General features: G+C 44.7%; 1 non-coding gene across 1 annotated transcript; it reads right to left on the bottom strand.

Annotated features, from left to right (window-relative positions):
- Positions 1 to 895: 895 nt before the first annotated feature.
- On the bottom strand, positions 896 to 966 carry TRNAG-GCC. The gene has a single exon. It is a non-coding gene; the product is annotated as a tRNA-Gly (tRNA).
- Positions 967 to 12820: the final 11854 nt, after the last annotated feature.

Below are 12820 nucleotides of genomic sequence, written 5' to 3'. Positions count from 1 at the left end.
AGCTGATTTTGTGTTCCCTTTTGTATAGCTTCATCGCTCATTGAGAGGAACAATTTCCTCCTAACTTGAGTGGATTTTATTATGTCAGGGTAACACCAGACTTTATAACCATGAAACAAAACATGCCTATTTCTAAAGAAGTGACTGAATATATTATTTTTGTCCATAATAAATGCAAACGATACCAGTAATGGTCTCCTTCTTGTAATAACCAGTTCTTGTGAAGACTCTATCAATGCTGTTATATTTAATGGCTCCACTAATTGCTCCACTGGTCGTTCAAGATTTTCTGGGTTTGCCTCATTAAATGGAAGGTAATATACTTTAGTAATGATTGGGTTCAGTGTTTCAGGCAACTTTAATACTTGTGAAATATATGATTTGAATAGCTCCAAAGGAGGGATATTATCAATAACAGGAAAGTTCATAAATCGTAGATTGTAGGTTCCCAAACTATTTTCAATGTTTTCAAGCCTTCTGTTAGTAATTTTTTCCCCTTGTAAAATGGTAAGTTGAACTTTTTCCACCTCCTTTAAATTACTTTCCATTTCATTTATTTCATCAGTTTGTAATGTAACTTCTTTGGCATTTAAAGAAACCTGATTCTTTGTTTCTTGTACCACCCTAGTTAATGTTGTAATAGATTTTTCTATTGATTGCAAAGCTAGCCAAATGGTAGATAATGTTATTTCTGAAGGAATTTGCAACAATGTCTCAACATGAGGTATTCCTTTTTCCTCTTTCTCTGGACTGTCTCTACCGTTTGCGAGAGTAACAATGACCTCCGGAACGGGGCACAACATTGTAAGTGAGCTTGCAGTAATGATCCATGTCATGTGAATATCTGTTTCATATCTGCAAGTGAGATTAAGATTTCAAGAAAAGGGCTAGCAACTGTATTGGTCGGGAATCGAACCCGGGCCTCCCGTGTGGCAGGCGAGAATTCTACCACTAAACCACCAATGCTCCAACTACGCTAAACATTCCAAAGAGGTGACTAAATCCCTACTTGCAGGCGCACTTGCAACTCTATGTTGACAGTACAATCGGCTGTATAGCAGAAGCAGCAGGGCCTGGGTTTAAGGGACCGAGCTCTATGGAAGCAGAAGTGAAAAGCAGAGGGAGAAAGATACCAGGGCAAAGACATTTATACATGAGGAGAAAGTCACTGGGAGGAAAAGAGACCGAATTACTAAACAGTGCCTATTTCTACAGATTAGAGAGCAGAGAAAGAAAGAATCAACCAAAATAAACTACCAAATGAGCACAAACGGTCAACCATAAAATCTCTTATTTAGTGTTCGACTCAAGCAAATCTTCCCTGGAGAAGATGCTGACCACCTGTTATTCCAATTTACTCTTCTCTCCCCCCCCCCCCCCACCCCAAGATCCATCTTTTTCACAGGAAGAACATTTCTTAATTTAACACTGTTCCTAATTTACAGATTTAATGATATCGGATAAAGACCCAATGCTCCATCCAGTCTGCCCAGCAAGTTGCTCAGGGTGGTTACTGCCGCTCCATGCAGGTGACTCCCATGCACAATTCTTACACCTAAAGTTAACATGCTTTCATTTCCATCCTCTAATCACTAGGGATTCTCTGTGCTTGACCCACACCCTTTGAATTCCAGTACCGTTCTTCTCCTTAGCACCTCTTCTTGGAGGATGTTCCATTCATCCACAACCCTTTCCATGAAGAAATAATCCCTGATATAGTTCCTGAGAGTAAATAAATGTTATGAGGACAATTTTCAAAGCTTTCTAGCTGGGTAAACAGCCCCGCTGAAAACTGCAAAGAGGCACACGAAAAAGACGACCCCGTCACATCTTTTATTTGACTTTAGAATCGTTGATTTCCAAATTGGAAAGAGATGAGTGGATTGTGGGAATTCTGAAAGGGGAGAGAGCTTTGCAACCTCCTTTATAAACTGATGAAATACTGATGTTTTCTCTAATGCCTGACATCCTTGTCTTGGGCGCTGGAAGTGATCTCGCATTAAGTGCCTTCTCTAGTTTAAATTGAAACTTCATGAGTCAGACGCTCTTGATGTGCGTTGATTGAAAAAGTATTGTCACACATTCGGTTTGAATGTGCTAATTAAGAACTTCACGGAATGCCTTTGTTGTCTTTTTATTTTTTGAAAGAGTAAACAACTGCTTTTTACCCATTGCTCTCCATTCATGATTTTGCTGATCTCTATCGTATTTCCTCTCGGTCGACTCTTCCCCAAGCTAAAGCACCATAACCTGTGTAATCTTTCCTTATAGAGGAACCGTTCCAGTTCTTTTGTCATTTTGGTCGCTGCTCTCCGAATCTTTTCCAGTTTCGCTCTATCGTTTTTGAGATATGGCGATCAGAATTGCTCACAATACTCTAACAGCGATCACAGCATCGAGCGATATAGAGGTATTTCGCTATTCTCTTTTTTAATCCATTTTCTATATTCCCGAGGTCTCCTCCCTGTACAGATACTTTTGATGGTTTTTTTCTCGCCCAATGAAAAAAAATCAAGTATATAGGCTGGAAAATGACTGTATTTTAATCATGTAAAAGAAAAGAGGGAAATATTTGTCAATGTGCTTAAGAATTTTCCAAATTTTGCCACAGGAGGCAAAATTTGGAACGGTCGCAGGAAATGAAGAGGCTGTGCCTTTGACCTATAGTCCTTTTTGCCCGACATTATTGAGGAAGCGAGAAGGGGGGCGTAAGAGCTCCAAAAGTTCCTAAGGGAGACAAAATTCTAAATCCATCAGTGGTTGTTCTAGAAAATGAAACAGAGAAAAAGAAAAGTAAGATAAAAAAAATTTTGGGTCTGCAGTCTGAATGATTCCAGATGCTCAGCCTGTCCCCCTTACCCTCTTTTGGAAAATGTCATGAAGGAACAGGATGGAAGCCTGTTTTCTCATGCCCGGTGCAGCTGCTGTTAGAAATGGTGCTGGTGGAATGAGGCGGGCGAGATTGTGAATTTTGCCCATAGAAAATTGCGTCAGCCTGGACCTGGTAGTCCTATTTTGTATGTCAAAAATTTACAGCATCACCGTACCTCAGTCTGTCGGTGGCATTTGCAACAGCAATAGCAGTAGTGTGGGAGCAATGGGGTAAGATTTTGCAGGGAGGGAGAAGGGCAGGATCAGGGGAGGATCTGGGAGTAGTGGAGTAGAGAAAAGAAATAAAATTGTTTTTTTTTCATTTGTTTATTTCCCATTTCATTTGCAACAATAGTGCATAGAGATGTAGGTCGTAAGTCTGACGTCATATGGTTTTTGGTGAGATGCCTCAGTATTTTGGTTGTCTTTCTCTGGACTGTCTCTGCCGTTTGCGAGAGGAACGACCTCCGGAACGGGGCACAACATTGTAAGTGAGCTTGCAGTAATGATCCATGTCATGTGAATATCCGTTTCATGTCTGCAAGTGAGAGTAAGATTTCAAGAAAAGGGCTAGCAGTTGCATTGGCCGGGAATCGAACCCGGGACTCCCCTCCGATGCTCCAGCTACACTGGGTAGTCCAAAGAGGTGACTAAATCCCTACTTGCAGGCGCACATGCAACTCTATGTTGACAGTACAATCTGCTGTATAGCAGAAGCAGCAGGGCCTGGGATTAAGGGACCGAGCTCTATGGAAGCAGAAGTGAAAAGCAGAGGGAGAAAGATACCAGGGCAAAGACATTTATACATGAGGAGAAAGTCACTGGGAGGAAAAGAGATCGAATTACTAAACAGTGCCTATTTCTACAGATTAGAGAGCAGAGAAAGAAAGAATCAACCAAAATAAACTACCAATTGAGCACAAACGGTCAACCATAAAATCTCTTATTTAGTGTTCGAATCAAGCAAATCTTCCCTGGAGAAGATTGCTGGTACAATAGACATAGGTGTGCAGAATCCCCTAGGGCATCACGATTGGTTAGTCATGAGTCAGCTGGTAAAAATCCTGCAGCCCTTCAAGGATATCACGGAGGAGCTGAGTTCCAGAAGTGCACCTTGGCTGACATCATCCCTATAGTTAAATTCCTGGATGAACATTTGGAGGCCTTTAAACGGCAAGAGGGAATGACTGCCAAAGTGCTGCAGTGTGTGGACTTTTTGCAGCAACAGGTGAAAGACAGATTACAGCCTTTAACAGAGGACAGCACATACATGCTCGCCTCTGTCTGTGATCCCCGTGTGAAAGGTAAACTCGCCCTACAGACCAATTGTCTGTCATTTGTGAAGGAGCTGCTGTTAGGTAAGGTCCGTGAACAGGAGCGCCATAGGCGGAGACAGAGTAGGCTTGAAGCAGAGGTGGAAACAGCAGGCACGTCACAAAGTTGTGCTGCTAGCCCAGGCAGGAGCAGCACTGTGTCAGTGACAGAAAGTACCTCCTCCTCCACGTCAGAACGCCCAAGGCATGTTGGCCATAAAGATTCATCAGTTGTGCAACGGGCGAGAGAGAAAGTAGCTGGATTGAGTGACGCTGAGCCCTCCCAAGCACAGGAGACAGCAGCACAGCTGTCAGTGACACGGTATCTCTCAGAGCCGATAGAGAACATGCAGACAGATCCGCTGGCATATTGGGCACACAGGTTCACTGTCTGGCCACACATAGCCAAAGTGGCTGAACGATATCTGTCATGTCCACCAACCAGTGTGCCCAGTGAACGTGTCTTTTCAATGACAGGGGATATCATGAGCCCTCACCGCTCAAGGCTGGCACCAGAGTTGATGGAAATGCTTGTGTTTTTGAAAGTAAACCTGCCTTTCCTTGGCTTTCCAAATTTTCCCTGTGAATGGGAAGATGAATAAAAGCTATTCCAAGCCTTGCAGCAGCTCCAATTGCCTCCTATGCTCAAGATAAAGTAAGCACTGCAGCACATGTTCCTGACATGAATCGCTGTGCCTGACCGTCTACTGTGCACGCCTTGTGTTACTACCACTGTTTGACCTCGATAGCTGCGCCTGTTCATCCAAGTCTTGTGTTCCTAAAAGTGTTATACCTCGATTGTTTCGCCTGTTCATCCAGGCCTTGTGTCCCTAGGTGGGATTGACCTCTGTGCTCGACTGTTGTGCCTGTTCATCCAGGCCTTGTGTTCCTAAAAGTGTTATACCTCCATAGCTGTGCCTGTTCATCCAGGCCTTGTGTTCCTAAAAGTGTTATACCTCCATAGCTGTGCCTGTTCATCCAGGCCTTGTGTCCCTAGGTGGAATTGACCTCTGTGCTCGACTGCTGTGCCTGTACATCCAGGCCTTGTGTTCCTAAAAGTGTTATACCTCCATAGCTGTGCCTGTTCATCCAGGCCTTGTGTCCCTAGGTGGGATTGACCTCTGTGCTCGACTGCTGTGCCTGTACATCCAGGCCTTGTGTTCCTAAAAGTGTTATACCTCGATAGCTGTGCCTGCTCATCCAGGCCTTGTGTCCCTAGGTGGGATTGACGCTGTGCCTGTTCATCCAGGCCTTATGTTCCTAAAAGTGTTATATCTCGATTGCTTCGCCTGTTCATCCAGGCCTTGTGTTCCTAAAAGTTTTATACCTCAATAGCTGTGCCTGTTCATCCAGGCCTTGTGTCTCTAGGTGGGATTGACCACTGTGCCTTTCATCCAGGCCTTGTGTTCCTAAAAGTGTTCTACCTCGATTGCTTCGCCTGTTCATCCAGGCCTTGTGTCCCTAGGTGGGATTGACCTCTGTGCTTGACTGCTGTGCCTGTACATCCAGGCCTTGTGTTCCTAAAAGTGTTATACCTCCATAGCTGTGCCTGTTCATCCAGGCCTTGTGTCCCTAGGTGGGATTGACCTCTGTGCTCGACTGCTGTGCCGGTACATCCAGGCCTTGTGTTCCTAAAAGTGTTATACCTCCATAGCTGTGCCTGTTCATCCAGGCCTTGTGTTCCTAAAAGTGTTATACCTCCATAGCTGTGCCTGTTCATCCAGGCCTTGTGTCCCTAGGTGGGATTGACCTCTGTGCTTGACTGCTGTGCCTGTTCATCCAGGCCTTGTGTTCCTAAAAGTGTTATACCTCGATAGCTGTGCCTGTTCATCCAGGCCTTGTGTCCCTAGGTGGGATTGACCGCTGTGCCTGTTCATCCAGGCCTTGTGTTCCTAAAAGTGTTATACCTCGATAGCTGTGCCTGTTCATCCAGGCCTTGTGTTCCTAAAAGTGTTATACCTCGATTGCTTCGCCTGTTCATCCAGGTCTTGTGTTCCTAAAAGTGTTCTACCTCGATTGCTTCGACTGTTCATCCAGGCCTTGTGTTCCTAAAAGTGTTATACCTCGATAGCTGTGCCTGTTCATCCAGGCCTTGTGCCCCTAGGTGGGATTGACCGCTGTGCCTGTTCATCTAGGCCTTGTGTTCCTAAAAGTGTTATACCTCGATTGCTTCACCTGTTCATCCAGGCCTTGTGTTCCTAAAAGTGTTATACCTCGATTGCTTCACCTGTTCATCCAGGCCTTGTGTCCCTAGGTGGGATTGACCTCTGTGCTCGACTGCTGTGCCTGTTCATCCAGGCCTTGTGTTCCTAAAAGTGTTATACCTCGATTGCTCTGCCTGTTCATCCAGGCCTTATGTTCCTAAAAGTGTTATATCTCGATTGCTTCGCCTGTTCATCCAGGCCTTGTGTTCCTAAAAGTTTTATACCTCAATAGCTGTGCCTGTTCATCCAGGCCTTGTGTCCCTAGGTGGGATTGACCACTGTGCCTTTCATCCAGGCCTTGTGTTCCTAAAAGTGTTCTACCTCGATTGCTTCGCCTGTTCATCCAGGCCTTGTGTCCCTAGGTGGGATTGACCTCTGTGCTTGACTGCTGTGCCTGTTCATCCAGGCCTTGTGTTCCTAAAAGTTATACCTCGATAGCTGTGCCTGTTCATCCATGCCTTGTGCCCCTAGGTGGGATTGACCGCTGTGCCTGTTCATCCAGGCCTTGTGTTCCTCTGGGGATAGGGAAATACCTACAGTACCTGAGTGTAATCAAGTATGAAGTGCTGGAAACGTTTTAAAATAAGAACATAAATACATTAAAAAAAAAAAATTACTATCCGTGTTCATCCAGGCCTTGTGTCCCTAGGTCGGATTGACCGCTGTGCCTGTTCATCCAGGCCTTGTTTTCCTAAAAGTGTTATACCTCGATTGCTCTGCCTGTTCATCCAGGCCTTGTGTTCCTAAAAGTGTTATACCTCGATTGCTTCGCCTGTTCATCCAGGCCTTGTGTTCCTAAAAGTGTTATACCTCGATTGCTCTGCCTGTTCATCCAGGCCTTGTGTTCCTAAAAGTGTTATACCTCGATTGCTTCGCCTGTTCATCCAGGCCTTGTGTTCCTAAAAGTGTTATACCTCGATAGCTGTGCCTGTTCATCCAGGCCTTGTGTCCCTAGGTGGGATTGACCGCTGTGCCTGTTCATCCAGGCCTTGTGTTCCTAAAAGTCTTTGACCTCGATAGCTGTGTCTGTTCATCCAGGCCTTGTGTTCCTAGAAGTGTTTGACCTCTACGGTACAAAGTCAACATAGGTTGATATTGCAGATTTTGACTTGAGTAGCAGTATTCTTATTTCTGAGAGATCTTCCATTTCCTTTGTCATCAGCTGAAGTGCATAAGTACAGTCGGAATTCACTAGATGCCAACGGAATTCACTAGACGCCAACGATATTCACTGGACGCCAATGTAAACACCAGGTACACCCAACTCTAGGGGTGGACCCGTTCCAGGGAGTCCTTCCCTGCACAAAGGAAAGGGAACTCTCTCCTGGGCCATCCTGTCTTTCCCCTATCAAAACCACAGGGACCAGACAAGGCTACCTCCACTCTGCCAGCCTGTCTTGCCCCTATCAGCTTTCTGCCACTCTGCTTTGCTGCCATACACCAGATGACTCACTTAACTCCTTGTGGTGTTCTTGCCACTCTCATGGTTCCTCAGTGTGTTGGTGCTAGTCTTTCTGCTTGCTATGTTCCCCTTCATTGTGCTGTAGGATGTTGATGCCACTTGTCTTGCCGCTTTGCCTGTGGTGCTGCCTTTGATGGTTCATGCATCTGCTATCGGTGCTCTGTTTTGAAGCTGTGGTGTGTTTTTGACATTCTCACTGCTGCTTTGTGCCTCTGTTAAAGCATTCTTGCCACTTCTGGTACCCCTTTGCACCTTTCCAGTGCCTTAGGCTATTCATGCCACTTAGGTGCCACTTTGCCACAGTCTAAGTACCTTGGAGCTCTTTTGTTGTTGTGATGATTGCTCCCCAGAAGTTTCATGAAAATTGATAAGAAAACCCCAATTCTGCAGCCAAAAATAGGCTGGAAATCCTTCCCCCATTGACTTTAATGGGAACCGGGGAACGTATGGACAGATCGTCAACTTATGGAATTCTCCATACGTCCATATTGAACGGAATCGACCCTCAACGAAAACGTATCAACGATTCAACGAAAACTTTTTGTCTGCACATCCCTAGCCTAGACTATGGCTCCCATTAGAACCTTAAATTCAACCTGGCGTTGGCGCTATTGTGTGGTGGCTGGCATTCCCTCTCCCTGGGAGCTGTGAACTGCTGCCTTCATGGCATCTGTAGCCCCTGCCAGCATGATGAACAGAAATCAATTCCTCCTGAGGCAATATATAGCACTGCCACCGGGCCATCAGGCGAACTCTAGAATTATTATTTTTTTTAATATGGATTGTATTCATGGAGAAATGACATGCCGTACTATACTATACTAAAACATATCATTGACAAGTTATTAAAACAATTACCAGTAAAATACAGATGGCATTAAATATCAAGCCTACTACAATTAGAAACACTTCATTGGACTGATATTAATTATTTCTAATACTCTGATAATAAGAAGTCATTTGCATCATATTTCAGCTATGATGGAATTAGATAAATTTAAAATGATCCTACTTTTGTCTTGGAGGAAAAAAATAACATTCACAATTTGTGTTCAGTGAACCCAAGCCAATAAATTTGCCTGACAGCATCAATTCAGGTAAATTCAAGAAAATTATAGAGACTCAACTGCACTTCTACTTCTTGCTAGGTAATTACATACTGTGCTCTTACCTTTTCTAGCGGACCTAGTGAAACAGACAAAAGAGGCCAACCTGAGCTTAAATTGCTTCATTCAAATGAGGTCCATAAAAAAAAAAAAGAGGCAAACTCATTCAGGGTATGCAAATAAGAACAGCTCGTTCCAGAATGTTAACGCTCATCTCCTTTAAAATTAGATCTTTCTTTGCAACAGATGAAGTAACCAACAATGACCCTTCTCTCTACAGAACACATCTCTTTCATTAGCCCCTTCCGTGCAATGGGACCCTGATGCTCTTTTTAGTCACATTAAAAGAAAGTTTAAATGTATTTATCTATATTTTTGGTTGGAGGAACTTGTCTTGGCTATAAAACGAACAGGTACAGGTTTTGCGCTTGGTAAAGGAGGTGCCATGTGTTCTCTTATAGGTTCGGCATGCATTCTGCACCGTAAACCAGGGCTTCCCAAACCTTTGTATATACAAAGTCTCCAGTGCCTGCAAGTTTATACAATGTCTCCAGTGCCTGCAAGTTTATCTCATCCATATTCACTGCGGAGATCCCGAAGACCCGACAGGTTTGGGAAGCTCTGCAGTAAAGGGTCCTATATACGGTATAGGGCTGTATTTCTTCTTGCTTGATGATTCACCGCAAGACACCTCTCTTCTCTATTAGTTTGGAGCCTAACCTATTCAAGCATCATGACATGTCAGGATATCCTTAAGGTGGGTCCTAAGTCAAAAGGGGCAGACTGAGTCAGCCCTTTTAACACTACTGCATCTATGGGCTTGTAGTTCTTGCTTTTCTTCCTTTCTGGCATGGAGCTATATTGTTCTATCTGCACAGCAGGAAAAGCAATCTTCTTACGTTCTGCCTACCTTGACCTGGGTTTTTTCCAAAATGAGAATGCACCAGAAATTGCCCAGAAGCCAGAGAGCTGAACTGTCAAATGATTTTCCTCCCAGAAGCATATACTAAGAAGCAGGGGTGTGTACTATTTATTTATTTATAAACTTTTATATACCATTGTTTGGAACATGCCGTCACAACGGTTTACAATGATAAAAATAAACACAAGAGAACTGTTTTGTTTCATTTAGTTTTTCATTTTGTTGTTTTCCTTATTTTGTTTGGTTTGTTTAAATAACAAATGAAAAATGAAAAAAAAAAAAAAAAAGCAACCTGAAAAAAGGTAGGGTCTGTCCTGTCCCCTTCCCTTCTGAAGCCCACCACCACCACCCCCATAGCACCCCCTGGACTCTCCCAGATGGTCCACCAATGACGTAGCCCCATCCATGGGTCGCAACAGTTAGAAGGCTTCTCCCACTTGCTCCTACCCTGCCCAGGCCTGGATTTGTCAATATGCACACTAGGCCTGTGCTTAGAATGGCAAACATCTGGGGCACAGCAGCAGGCTGGCTGAAAATGTGCTGCCTTCAAGCTGTGCTGAATCTCTCTCAGCACAGAACAGCCCTTTGCTTCCCGATCCAATGGGGAGGGGGTGAGCCCTGAGCAAACAGAGCAAAGGAATCATTTTGGGGAGTGGGGGGATCAGTGAGGTATGGGGGGGGGGGGATCAGCTGCGAGAGAGGCATGAGTCTATGTGAGAGAGAAGTGATGGGGGAGGGAAATAATGGGGCGGATTTTAAAAGGGTTACGCGCGTAACCCTTTTAAAACCCTCCTGCGCGCGCCGAGCCTATTTTGCATAGGCCTGGTGACGCGCGTATGTCCCAGGGCTTAAAAAAGGGGGCGGGGCATGGGCGGTCGCGGGATGGGACGGGGCCGGAACCTCCAGGCACAGCGGCCATTTGCCACTGTGCCCGGGATCGCGGGCCGTCCGTCAGCCGGCGCACGCAGTCTATGCCTGCCCAGAGGCAGGCGCAACTTAGAATTTAAAGGTAAGGGGAAGGGTTTTGGGTAGGACTGGAGGGGGGTTAGGTAGGGGAAGAGAGGGGAAGGTGGGGGGGCGGAAGGGAACGGAGGAAGGCTGCGCGGTTTGGTGCGTGCAAGTTGCACAAATGTGCACCCCCTTGTGTGCGCCGACCCTGAATTTTATAAGATACGTGTGGCTACGCGCGTATCTTATAAAATCCAGCGTACTTTTGTTCACGCCTGGTGCGCGAACAAAAGTACGCGCGCGCATATGTTTTTAAAATCTACCTCAGCGTGTTACATGATGTCCAGTAGTTAACGAGTCAGGGTCCTCACTTGTTAGAGACTCTTTCCTTCTATATGTTTCCTTATTTCTCCCTGATATACTTTCTCCTCCCCCATATATATTTGTTTATCTTTAATTTGGGAATAATAATAATGATAATGGGCCGGATTTTCAAAGGGTTACGCGTCGCCGGGCCTATTTTCAAAAGGCCCGGCGACGCGCATAAAGCCCCGGAACACGTGTAAGTCCCGGGGCTTTACTAAAGGGGCAGGATGGGGCAGGGGTGGTCCAGGGGCAGAGTCAGAGGCTCCAGGCACAGCAGCCATTTGCTGCTGTGCCAGGGATCGCGCGCCGGCAGTTGACCGGTGCGCGCAACTTACTTCGGCTCCAGGGCCGAAGTAAGATTTGGAATAAAAGAAAGGAAAAGGAAAAAAAAAAGGTAGGGAGGAAAGGTAGGGGAAGGGAAGGTAGGGTGGGGGAGTAGGGAACGGGGGAAGGCAGCGCGGCTTGGCACGGGCTCGGTGCGCGCAAGGTGCACAATTGTGCACCCCCTTGCATGCGCTGACCCCCGATTTTATAACATGCGCGCGCATGTTATAAAATCGCATGTCCATGTGTGCGCCGGGTAACTTTGCGCTTGCGTAACTTTGCAAATATGTTTTCACTATAATAATTGGGTGTGTCTGTTTTTTCTTTTTTTTTTATTATCCTCATGTTACAAAGACAAAGTTTTATGCATTGCTTTGTTAATATAAAATGCATAAATAAATAATTAAAAAAAAAAAAAAAGAAAAGAAATGCAAAAATCAAGAGGAATGCAAAATATTATTCATTGCGGTAAATCTCTATGGGACAAAGCAGAATATCCATTGAGCTGGACAAATTATATTTTGATACTGCATACATTTAAAACGACACTTACCTTATGTCTCTGTATATTCAGCCACTTACAATCAAAGCCAGGCATTTTGCTGTATAAAATTCTCCTAGAATGAAAATCCAAAATGTGTGAATAAGTATGTATCATTTTTTTAAACATTAGTCACATTAAAGTAGTTTAATATAATAGATGCTAAACTAGGAAGCACTTTAGCAAGTAAGACATTTTCATACAGTAAAACAAAATGCATTAGAAAATTGAATCACAATTTAAAGTAGTTTTTGAAAGAATTGGAATCAGATTCACTGGGGCATTTTCTAAAACACAGAGAAAAATTATAAATGTAAAGGTATGAAACTTGTAAGCACTAGCAGCAATCATCAAAGTTTGAAGCTTAGTTATTTTAAAATTGAGTCATCTTTAATGACTAACAAGTAGTAAAAGTAATGGCTCAACACTAGCGATTTTACTGGGTAGAAGGTACGTGTGTAGGTTACAAGAGGGTTCCAGGTACAGCTCTCTTTAAAGCCCCTTCATAATTCAATTGTCTTAATAAAAATGTTACTGTTAGGAATGTTTAGTGGACACTTGGGCCGGCGTGACAAAGAAAATGGAAAACGGCCTCCGTACTAGAGTGTCAGGCCGGGAGGCGGATACTGGGTGGAAAAATGGGAAGGATCTTCATCCTGGAAGCCCACGCCCCCACAGGAGGAGCCTCTAGGAGCCGGGCCGCTGGGGCTTAGGCGAGGAGAGAAGACGACTTCACCCTGGAAGCCCGAGACTCCCCCAGGAG

This window comes from Rhinatrema bivittatum, chromosome 7 (assembly GCF_901001135.1).
Source record: "Rhinatrema bivittatum chromosome 7, aRhiBiv1.1, whole genome shotgun sequence".
Taxonomy (NCBI): domain Eukaryota; kingdom Metazoa; phylum Chordata; class Amphibia; order Gymnophiona; family Rhinatrematidae; genus Rhinatrema; species Rhinatrema bivittatum.
This window is presented reverse-complemented; position numbering and strand designations above follow the sequence as displayed.